Genomic DNA, 13,208 nt, shown 5'->3' on the forward strand with positions numbered 1-13,208 from the left:
AATCATCGTCTCTTTTAGCTAAATTTATCTGCATTTTGAACCATCTTATAAATTTTTATACACTTATATGGATATGATGTCTATTCTTTCTGACAATACCGGCCATGACCTTCTTCTTCTGTGCGGATACGCACATATTACCCTAACTCTTACTGGACTTGGTAAGAATGTCTTTCACGAGTAGTGAGTGTATTGGGTAGGGGCACTACGAATATAGTGTGTTGACATAACGACAGAATGTGGATCTCGCGGCAGGCGTGCGCGAGATACTTCCTGCAGTCGCATTATTCTCTGTGCCCTCGCTGGTTCAGATGGATAGGGCGTCTGCCATGTAAGCAGGAGATCCCGGGTTTGAGTCCCGGTCGGAGCCCACGTTTTCACCTGTCCACGTTGATTTATATCAACGCCCGTCAGCAGCTGAAGGTATTAATATATAATTCTAATTTCATCTTATAACTTTGTGTAGCGCTTACCTGAAAAGCGGTTTTGTCCGCTGCCAGTCAGCCCTGTCCAGCTTTCGTAAACACCATAGCACAAACGCTGCACGGACTGTGGTAACTATTCGCCTGAAATACGCTATGAACAATCACGAGGCCGCAATTCTGACACTACGAGAATTCAGAAAATCATTCTAAAACGTCAGCTTTGACATATTGCTCAGAAAAATGCGACAGCTAATTTTTTCACATAGTCCCCTAATGTGGTGTTAAAGCTACTTGAAAAACAAGACAGCGACGTGTTGTCTGCAGGAATGAAAAGTCGTCCTGTTCTCTCAGGAGTACTACAAAGAGTCAGTCAAGGACCCACCATTGTTCTCCTAATACAGTGGTTCCCAACCTTTCCTAAAACATTACCCTTCAGTGGAATTAAATATTTACTAGTACCCCCGCCCTCCCCCCTCTCCTGTCATTTGTTGCCCTCCTCCCACGCCCACATCATCACCAACTCTACATCTACATCTACATGGATATTCTGCAAATGATATTTAAGTGCGTGGCAGAGGGTTCATAGAACCACCTTCACAATTCTCGATTATTCCAATCTCGTCTAGCGCGCGGAAATATGTGGTCACCATCATATTGGGGTCGTCACCGGAACATCTTCCGTTCCTTTTGCATCAATGAATATTTCGATGGAACTTTCATCTAAAATTTCTCGAGATTTCAAGAACATTCTTCAATGTTAACGTATATTTTCTTATCTTCTAAAATGTTCTCGAATATTCTACAATACTCTAGAGTCTTCTACATTATCCTAGAGTGTTCTTTAGCGTTTTAGAATGTTATAGAATGTTCTCGAGTTTTCTTAAAAGTTCTCGAATATCTGCAAACGTTTTGGAATGTTGTCGTGTAAACGTTTTTGAATGTTGTCGAATATTTTGAAATGTGTTCATGTTTTATAAAGTAATGAGCGAGTGAGTGACATAGTACTTTATTTCATTTTAGTATATTATTGAATATATAAGAGAATTCAGGAATATATAAGAGTATTTTTCAGCATGCTAGAATATATTTGAGTATGAAATATAAAAAGTTTAAAAATTTTTTTTGAATGTTCGTTTTCATGACTTTCTTGAATGCTATCAAGCAACAACAATTTTATTTTTGAGCCATCAGTCTTCAGACTGTTTTGATGCGACACTCCACAAGTTCCTCTCGCGTGCTAACCTTTTCATCTCAGAGCAGCACTTACAACCTACATCCTCAATTATTGGCTAGATGTATTCCAGTCTGTGTCTTCCTCTACAGTTTTTACCCTCTGCAACTCCCTCTAGTACCATGGAAGTTATTCCCTGATGTCTTAATAGTTGTCTTATCATCCTGTCCCTTCTCCTTGTCAGTGTTTTAAATATATATTCCTTTCCTCACTGTTTCTGCTGAGAAACTTCTCGTTCCTTAGCTTAGCAGTCCACAGAATTTTCAACATTACTCTGTAGCATCACATCTCAAATGCTTCGATTCTCTTCTGTTCTGGTCTTCCCACAGTCCATGTCTCATTACCAAACAATAATGTACTCCAAAGTACATTCTCAGGAGTTTCTCCCTCACATTCACACCTACGTTTGACACTAGTAGACTTCTCTTGTCCAGGACTGCCACGTTTGCCAGTGCTTTTCTGCTTCTCGTGTCCTCCCTGCTTCGTCCGCCATTGGCTATTTTGCTGCCTATGTAGCAGAATTTCTTAACTTTATGTACTTCGCGATCACCAGTCCTAATGTAAAGTTCCTCATTGTTCTCATTTCTCCCACTTCTCATTATTTTCGCCTTTCTTGGATTTACTCTCCATTCATATTCTTTAGTCATTAGACTGTTCATTACATTCTGTAATTCTTCTTCACTTTCACTGATGATAGCAATGTCATAAGCGATTGTTATCACTGATAACGTTTCACCCTGAATTTTAATCCCACTCTTGAACTTCTTTTTAAATTTCGTCATCGTTTCTTCGATACATAGACTGAAGAGTAGGGGAAAAAGACTACATCCCTGTCCTATACCCTGCTGAATCCGATCACTTTGTTCTTGGTCCTCCGCTCTTCATGTTCTGTCTTAGTTCTTGTACATATTGTATATTACCTGTCTTCCCCTAAGGCTTACCCCTATTTTTCTCATTCTTTAGAACATCTTGCAGCATTTTACATCGTCGAAAGCTTTTTCCATGTCGATACATCGTATGAACGTGACTTGATTTTTCTTCAATTTTGGCTCCATTACCAACAGCAGCTTACTGCACTGCTTCTCTAATGCCTTTACCTTTCCTAAAGCCAAACTGATCGTCATCTAATAGTTACTCAGTTTTCTTTTCTATTCTTTCATATGTTATTCTTGTCAGCAACTTGGATGTATGAAATATTAAGTTGACTGTGCCATTATTCTCTCACTTGCCGGCTCTTGCTATCTTCTGAATTGCATGGATGATGTTTTTCCAGTAATCTGGGGGTATATCACCAGTCTCATAGATTATACATTCCAATGTGAATAGTCGTTTTGTTGCCACTTTCCTAATGATTGTAGAAATTTCTATGAAATGTTATCGTTTCCTTCTGTCTTATTTGATGTTAAGTCTTCCAAAGCACTCTTAAATTCCGATTGTAATACTGGATCCGCTATCTCTTCCTTGTTGACTGCTGTTTTTTTCTATCTCGTCATCAGACAAGTTCTCTCCCTCGTAGAGGCCTAGTGAAAATATGATCACTGGGCTGCAGCATTGCGATAAAATTAGGATAGCCGATGCAGACAGGTCTGCATTTAATATGGCCAAGACAGCAAGACGAACATCCAAAAAGGTGAAAAACAAGCTGGAAGACCTGCTAGAGGCCAAAGAAGGGCCATTATATGCAGCAGGACAGTTTTAATTAACTGTAAGTAACAAATTTCAAAAGCTTTTTCTTTAAAGTCAATTTTCTGCAAACTAAAATTTTCAGTACATATGCCCCATTATATCAGAAACTACCATGGATAAATGAATGAAGTTTTCAGAGACTCTGCATGACATAAAAAGCCACCTCTGGTACTACATTCATTAATATTCCCCCATTAGGAAGTTCACAAAAATATTTTCTGCAGAAAAAACTTAATATTTTTTGTTAATAAATTTAGAAAAGCATTTCATAAAAACAATAAAATGGATAAAGTAGATTTTAGTGCAGTTGACTCTATTAGCCTCATGCAACATTAGTAAAAATATTAAAGTCCTGCATCAAATAGTTTTTTCAGAAATGGGTCAAATACTTGCCTAAATTAACGTGGGTTAGATAGGCAGGGTGTGGTCCCCTTAAGACAAGACGACAGCAATCGTGCAAAGGTTTTGTAATCGTTGTTTAGCATGGTGAGCGACCGATACTGCTTCGCACTGCGACTTTGGAATGGGAAGAATAAAACCCGTCACAAAATCCGGTGGCACGCTCATGTCAGGGCGCATCAGCACCTTGTACATCGACACACAATGTGTCATCATCATTTCCGCAAATTCCTCATAAAATTCAATTTTTACCCCATCAAGCCTTGAGAATTTCTGTGTCGCTCTATCCTTGAGTGCTCCATTATTTAATCTTCTGTGAGTAGCTCCACTACTGCAGCCTTATCCATCTCAGTCAGTTTCGTTGGCAACTGTTGCAATACGTCCACCCCCAGCCGGTGGTCCGTCGGTGCGCCGGCATAGAGGTGGCGGCAATGCTTCAAAAATCCAGCCGCTAAGTCCTTTTGTATCATCAGTTGATGACCCTCTGAGTTATGGAGCGCTGTGACTAATGATCGGTGGTAACGTTTGTGTTCTCGTGAAATATGATGCACCGAGATCATTCCCCAGCGATGTTGTCTGGGCACCTTACTCGGATCTGGATGCCTCCCATTTTGTAAGAGGGCTGCTTCTGTGTTGGCAGCGTAGTGTAGCACTGTGTATTGGATCTGGCTATGTAAGTGGGCTGCTTCTGTGTTCGCAGCTCTGTGTAACGCTTTGCATTGGATCTATGACTGCGCTTTCGTTGTAAGAGACTCTGTGGCTGGTTGGACTCGTTGTTGGAAGTTAATCACCAGTAGTGTTGGGCAGTTGGAAGTTAGTCGCCAGCAGTGATGGAAGTACTGTTGAGCAATTGGAGCTAAGCCGGTCGCTGGTGGCCGAGCGGTTCTGGCGCTACAGTCTGGAACCGCGCGACCGCTACGGTCGCAGGTTCGAATCCTGCCTCGGGCATGGATGTGTGTGTTGTCCTTAGGTTAGTTAGGTTTAAGTAGTTCTAAGTTCTAGGGGACTTATGACCTCAGCAGTTGAGTCCCATAGTGGTCAGAGCCATTTTAGCCAATTGGAGCTAAACGGCCTGCAGTGATGGATGTTAAATATGAGAAGTTAGCATTGTTGGAGGGTAGAGGTCTGAAGTGTTAGGGTAGGCTAACGATCTGTACATGATCGACTTGGAGATTGAATATTATTCATGATCATTTCAGCTACGCATACTTTGGTCCACGAAAATGTTATCATATTCTTCGAACGACTTCTGATTTTAACAATATGGAAAAGAGAATTAGGAGCGTCTTATCTATTTGTAAACTTTGTCAAAAAGTTAAACCTTTCACCATCCCACATCGTGCTCCGTTGTTTCCTATCATTCCTACTAGATTAAAAGAATTTGCTGTCGTTGATCTTCTGGGACCCCTTGTCAAAACATCGACTGGATTTTAGTACGTTCTAGTCGCTGTTGAACTTACTTCAAAATTTGTTTCTTTTACACCGTTACGCAAAGCCACTGGACTGTCAGTAACCAACGCCTTTGTTAAAAATTTTTTACGTCAAGGTGGACACTTTGCTATAGTTATTTCAGATAACGGACCGCAATTCAGATCTGCTGTTTGGTCACGCATGCTTCGGAATCGTAAAATCAAGCCTGTTTTTGTTTCATTGTACTCACCACATTGTAACCCATCTGAACGTATTATGAAAGAAATCAATAAGCTTAGCATACTTTATTGTCACAGGAAGCATCAGTATTGGGACAGATACATACATTTATTTCAAAACGTGTTGAATGAAATGCCTGATGACTCCATTGTTTCACAACCTATTCTTGTACTGAAGAATGAGGAACCACCGAGCAGAATTAGGGAGCTTGTACCTTTTTCAAATACACGTAAACTTCGACATAAAGACATAATTGATTTGGCTATTAAAAATAAAAATTCTGCTGCTGAAAAAAGGAGAAAATTAAATCGTAAGACAACATAAAGAAACTACGTATTGGTTAGAAAGTTCTCATGAAAGCGCATTTATTGTCACATAAGAAGAAACATTTGAGTCACAAATTCCTTCTGATTTACAATGGACCTTATAGGGTCCAACGTATATCACATGATAATTGTGTTGAAGTTGAAACTCTGTGTATTAAGAAAAGTAAAGGACACAACATTTCTCACGTAAAACCTTTTATTGAGAGATAATTTGCTTTCTAACTTAGTCTTTGCTATAAAATTTTTACTTCACGTTACTATTACGCTTTGTCACACTTAGAAACTGTTTAACATGCAACAATGTTTTGAACTCAAATATCAAGTCAAGAACCTATCGAATTTATTAAGACAGTAATTTTACGAGCGCATTTTTATAAGGAACAGACGACACAGTCTCAGTGTGTGTACATTTTGCTTGTTAGTTGCACAATTACATCATGACTATGAAGTCCACATTCTAGGAACATAAATTCATTATGAGGGTTTACTGCAACATATTGGTTTACTTGAAAAGACATGTTTTATTTAAAGTACTTCCTGAGAGATAACAGATGACATAGTAGTCGGTTTGTTTGACAGCTTCACTATTATACTGCGACGCCACTAATGAGTGACACAGTTTTCATTATTATTTTTGCGCTGTATTTGTTTCATGTCTGCACAGTTTTTTGCGCTCTTCTGGAAAGCGAAACATATTTTAGTAATGACTTTTGTGTCATTGCTACAATGAGATTGGCATTTTTCGTAACACAACAATATGTTACAGCACAGTACGTTATTGGTCACAGTAATGTACGTAATAACTACCACAGCTATACGCATAGCATTTTACTTTTGTATATGACAAGGTAAGTACATTGACTTCTGGAGAACTTTGCTTATGAACGACGATAACTACGACACTTTGCACATTTTACCGTTAAACAATGACAGAAATTATGTTACAGCAAGACGCAGAGTTTAGGGCTTTATGACACGCATTTGAGTCATTATCTTTCGTACTTGGAATATTTTTAGAAATATTTTAGAACTATTATGATAGAGAGAAGATTGTCGGCGATACATTTCATTCCACAGTTTAATCTATAGTATCTGAGGGTATAATTACATCAATCCTCAGGGAGGTACACGCTTACTTTGTGTACCATGCGTGTAGCAAGCGCATGGAGCCCTAGCAAACATGGCATTTCCTTATACAACGTTACACATCGGTATCATATTTCTCTAACACAGAATTACACAGCTATCTGATCTTTTAACTGAGAGAGACAAGCATTTTTTACTACGTCAGTGACACAGATTTACGTAATTACACAGTTATATTACTGCACACTTATAAAATTGTACTTTGTCTGCATTTTGGGAACTTTTCACATTTACTTTAGGAACCAGTGACACTACGAGAGATTTGAGTGATGTATTTTGTATGGAAACATGATTTTTTAAGTACATTTGAGGTAGATGACTCTATTGAAGCGAGCAGAGAGAAATTTTTAGAGATTTTGAGATTAATGAAGGAAGCTACATCGATTTTGAGCTGTGATTGATCTGAGATGTTATTATAGAATCGTATGTGAAGAGTTATGAGATGTGAATATATATATGTGAATGTGAGTACCACAATGCGGACGGAAATTTTTTGGACACTGTTATTCATGAAATTTCGTTTCTATACACTTCTAACGTAAATTTTCAAACTGTGAAATTTTTTTACTGGTCTCAAGCTGTCATTGTAGCGGAGACGGCTGTCGTAAATTATTCGGTAAAGTGTGTATAAGACCTTGACGTAACGCTGTGCTGGACTGTGCGCTACTTGCTTTGAAATATAGTTATTGTTGTGTGAACTTTTTTAACTTTCCTTGTGCCGCTTTAGCTACTTTAAAAGCTACCCGCACTTTCGCAAGCGCTCGCATGCTTGTAGAAAAGAGAGGCTGTTGACCTCGTTATTGACATTTCTTTGCAGAACGCATCACAAGCATGACACGCTATTACTTGGAAACATATGATTACACTGTGACCTCGTACTTTCTGCCATTTGCTGAAATGATTATGAAGTAATGAGAAATATTTTGACGTCTGCACACCTGATTACGACAAGTGTCTTTCTACTAGAGTTGAGAGACTTTTTACTGACTTATGAAATGCTATATGGCTAGTGGATGATTTTTTTTTTTTTTTTTTTGTTTTGCTTTGCCTTGTACATATTTGGTTGTTTTATTTTATATCTAGTTTCTAGTTGCGCTGTAGCATTGATTTTATAAAATAAAATTTAATGCATATACTAATGTACACACTTTCTGTCTACAGATCTATTAAATAATAATTGTATGAACTACATTATTAAAAAAAAGCACTAGGAAACGAAAGGAGCATAAGAAGAAGTGATTGATAACAGGAACTGTATACATAATTTCCTTTTCTAGGACTTGGTTATTTTTTTTCATGGAATAGATTGTTGTGGTGCATCGCTATAGTGTTAAGATGTGACACTAGCATGAAGATGTAAACAGATATTCTCTCATCTCATTACTATCTTTACCGTAATATTTTTTCTTCTCGTGCTTTGTCATGTTTAGATTTAAGTTACTGCATTTGCTGCTACTATTTGCCAGGCATTGTCCTACTGAATGTTACTTTGTACTACTCTTTCTTGTTTGCTGCATATTGCCTTATATTAGCTGTAATGTTACAGTTGCTTTGCTAATTTAGATATACTGCTGCTTGTTTTGCCAATTTGCATTTCTTTGTCATTGATGTTTGCGTTAATTGTTTTGTGCTGCTGCATTGCCTCGTTCTCTAGTTTATGTATCTGAGCTCAGTTAGTTTAAGAGGGTGTAGGCGATATAAGAGAGTGATGAATTGGGAAGAAATGTATTGAGAAGCTATAAAAACAAGTTTGACCAAAAGAGTATTGTATATTGAGGAACAATTAATTTTGAAAGAGGAGACGAACAGATGGAAGTAGGGTTGAGGGACAACAGGTTTAGGTAGGATTTTCTTGGAAAGAAATGATGAGGAAAGGTAAGGGAAAATAAATGATGAGGTAAGATAATGGGAAATACAGAAAAAATGCTTATACAGGATTTATTTATTTATTTATTTATTTATTTTTTTTGCGGGAACAAATGTTGAAATAAGAGAGATCTGTGGAATGAAGTTTTGGTTGGACTGCAGTACCAAATTTTACACTGAAAACAAACCCTGTTCTTTCCTTTTGTGTTATTATGCTATGTGTTTATGTGTACCCTTGTGTATTTGTGTTCTTCCTGTCTCTGCGTATTTACCTGATGAGATTTATTAAATTTTCTCTTCTAGTGCTATGCTGCATTTACTGTGATGAGAAATACTGTTATCCTCAAATCTAATATATTCTTTACTTTGGAAAGATGTCTAGACATGGTTTATTCTGTTCTGTTTTCTTTTAATGCTCATGTGTCAAGTTAAAATTTCAAAGAATATTCTCATGTTTCATTTACTTACTTATGTCACAATTCCTGGAATACTCATGTATATGCTTATTTCTGTTCCTTTGTAAAGCCTGTATTACTACAAATGTTATCTGTATTATCATGTTCTTCAATGATGTTTTCTGTACCTTTGTAATTGTATTCTTATGCTGTAAAATTGTAACTTGTATAGACACCTGCCCAATACTACTGGCGATTAACTTCCAGCGAGTCCAACCAGCCACAGAGTCTCTTATAAAGTAAGCGCAGTCAGGGATCCAATGCAAAGCGCTACACAGCGCTGCCAACACAGAAGCAGCCCACTTACATAGCCCCCTGCTCCCAAAAAACAAAATTTTACTCATTATCTTGGGCAGTGGCGAGGATCAATTTGTTAAATTTTTTATGTTAACAATATCAAATAGTTCAAATGCACACAATTATTAATGTACTGTTAGTCAAAAGCAAATATTGTCCTCAGTCCCTAAAGACAACCCTAATCATATATCAGAGTAATAGTAAATGACAGTTTTATGCACCAAGGCTGAGCAGTAAAAGAAAAATGCACCCTCAAGTAGTGGATCTCCACGCAGTCTTGAAGAAGTGTTGTCCTGCCAATGGAAACAAAGTGCTTACTCTTGACATGAAGATTGGTAAGGGTGCAGCTCCACTGTAGTCCTTGTAGAGATGGCCAGCAGCCAGCTATTGCGACTATGTGGGTGCACAATCACAAATGAAGAGTCTTGCAGATAATAAAGCAAGTCCATAAACCACCACTTGTGCACTCACTAGTTTTTTTGCAATGTCCATAGAACCAGCAATGCTGTTAACCAGTCCATTGCTCAATTATCAACACACGTCCAAACACTAACACAGTCATTTAGCCTCTGAGTTTTTACACATACAGTATGACCAACCTTTTTTTGAGCAGTCAGATTGCGTTCCGCTAGAATATTATCGGTCAGTGTTGACATGATAAGAACAAGTAAAGAGAAAGTAGGTTCCCTTGCATTCAATTTCACTCAGCAGTTTAAGTAAAATTTGTAATAAAGAAGTTTCAATTTGACGTCGCGTGATCGATATGATACGTGCCTTGACACGATGAACTTCTGCCTGATGTTCTAGAGACGGAACCCGCAATGACAACTCACATAGTATCGTGTAATAATAATCAAGAATGGCCCTTATCAATCTCGTCTTATCCAGATCGTGTTGTGTAAGAGCTCTTTGTATCATCTGCTTAGCACATAATGAACACCAGTGAAGTAGCGAGACGTAAGCTGCAATGCCGCGTTGACACGGCGCCAGTACACCCTCGACTCGCTGGCGACATTCGGGGTCCACTAACACTGACGAATTGAGCTTCATATGCCGCGGCTTCCCCACGCACTTTTTTTGTTTTTTTGAGGAAGGAATATGGAACACAGATAAGCTAGCTGGTCGGTAAAGACAGTGGGCCATCGTTCAGCATCGGCAACCTTACCTCGTAGGCCAAGAGAAACATCTATCCGATGAAGTCGGGTTGCCGAGTGTTTAGTGAAAAACGTATATCCGTCGCTCTTGCCATGGTTTCTGTCCCATTTGTCGGATAAATCCATTTCCTGGCATATCGCTTGTACTTCACTATTAGGTATTGTAATGTGGAGTTTGATTCTTCAGGACTTATACACAGCTGGTCTCCAGCCACCAATAAATGATCGAATACGCCGGTAAATAAGAGCACGATCTCTTCTGAATAATATTTCGCACGTGCGCTTCTGTTTTCTGTACCGGATGGGGCGTAAACGTTGACAATACGGATCACATGAACTGTTATTGTCAGTTCCCATGCTGAAGGTATTTTTAAACCAGATCGCGAACTGGGATCCCTTCTCGGACCAAGATCGCCGTTCCAGTGTCGTTGTCCGAGTTCGGCGCCGTGTAGGAGATGTAGCGGAGTACTTCCTGGAACACAGTACTACAGATTTCCTGCACCATCAGGATATCCACATCTGAGGCATACAGTAAATGCTGCTTGCACGCGAACTGATCGTATTAACGTTAACTGTCCCTATTTTGTATGTCTGGGTCTGAGTATCCGTCATCTTCGCACTGTGCAGATCTGGCGAAAATCTGCATCACACGTCCTCAGAATGTTGCCCATCTGATGTCTTCCCGTGGGATTAGTTGCCCTCAGTTGTGGAAGAGGGTTGCGAGTCTCCACCAAGGGGAGATATCAACGATGGATGATGTCTTAGTCCTGTTTAGCCCAGTCGGTAGCAGCGAGGGTCTCTACTACGCCAGGGGCTGTACTCACCTCCGCCACGCACCGTCGGGTGGCTTGCGGAGTATGGATGTAGATGTAGATGTAGAGGTATGTAGTGATCAGGGGACGAATCGTCGGAACGACACGACATCCTTTCACTATCCGAATGCACTTGTTCAGCGACATCCGTTGGCTATTGGTCCATGTCATACTGACAGAGTCATCAGGTGTCGCAGTATGAGGAGAGGGCGAATCTCCAACGAGGAGGCGCTTCTAGTTACTCTTTGGGGAACGTTTTTACACGCCATGATCTCGACCTCTGGTGCTGCTGAATCCTGCAGTTCCTGCTGCACCGCCGTTGCTACAGCGTCCGTGGATCTTGCACGTCAATTTCCATGCCTTTTGGGGTGTACTCGTTCTTGTGAACTATCTCCTGCATCATCTGGGGCTGTAGCGGAGTGGGAGCCATCTCAGCATTATCGTGGCCATCATCTGATGTTGGTTCGAATACGCACTCCGACCTCAGTGTCATGTCCTCGCGGAGCGCCGACGCGTATGTCAGTGGTAGTGACGTCCTGTGCTGGCCATTACAGATGACAATAGCTGTACAACTGCCTACATTTAAATAGGAGGGAACATGTTTTGTAAGGGCCATTCGCACCTGACGAACACTGTTTATCACTAGATGCGAACTAAAACTTGCCCAACGCTCGGCTGTCACTACTGACTCTGCCATATGGCTGGAGTGATTCAGGTACTTCGAAGGGCACCTCAAAGATTCGAATCGTGCACACGCCGAGGCCTGCATGAACGTCGCTAATATGACCATTAGAGTGTCGAAACCGGAATCCTCGTTTGGTGGCTTCTATAATCGGATCACATGTTGCGTCGTCGTCCATCTTGACATAAACAGTCCTGTTCACGATTGATAAGTGAATTCCAATGGTATCCGTGTATCTAACATGCACCTCATCTCTCAGCAAGCGTTCAATTTCGAATGCTTTCGGTTTTGCGTTCTCATTAGAGAACGCAAACTGTGCATAGGAGTTTTGAAACTTATGTGCCGCTGCTATAGTTGGAATAAGCACCGCCTGGTGTAAACATCGCCTCTTCCTCGAGCGCTTCGCAAGCGGAACTTAAACAGGTTCTAGCTGCTCCGCTGCTAAAGGCAGACTGACGATTTCTGTCTGCTCCTCCGCCCTCTTTGACACAGCCATTGGCAGAATGAGGAAGTCTTCGATCACCCTTGTTAATGTTTTTTTTTTCAAAATTTAAACAGCGATGGGGTTCGAATCTGGGACTGAGGATGCTTTGATTACTAGTCATATACCTCTCATTGGGGTTAGAGTAGGTGCTGGGAATAGGATGACATAGGACATGGACACAGACAGGTAGGGGGAGAAAATTCACAGAAAGTTAGGGTGAGGTAGGAGATAGACTGAGACATGGGGAAGGAGGAGATGATCAGAGGGGGAAGAGGATGGACAGCGAGAAAGTGAAGGAGGAAATGGTCCAAGAAAGGTTGAACGAGGAGATGAACAGAGTGAGGGGGGGAGGAGGAGGTGGGCAAGATGGATGCAGGGGGAGGAGGGGGAGGATGGGAGGAGGGAGAAGAGGGGGTGGTGTAGGAAGCAGGTGCAAGATGGAGAGAAGTATTGGGCTGGTGGAAGGGAAGAGGGTGTCAGGAGGCAGATGGAAGAGAGATTGTGAGAAGGCAGGTAGAAGTGAGACATGAGACAGGGTGTGGGAAGGCGGATGTAATAGAGGTAGGTTTTGAGGAGGGAAAGGGGGAGAGGGGCA

This window comes from Schistocerca nitens, chromosome 2 (genome assembly GCF_023898315.1).
Source record: "Schistocerca nitens isolate TAMUIC-IGC-003100 chromosome 2, iqSchNite1.1, whole genome shotgun sequence".
Lineage (NCBI taxonomy): Eukaryota > Metazoa > Arthropoda > Insecta > Orthoptera > Acrididae > Schistocerca > Schistocerca nitens.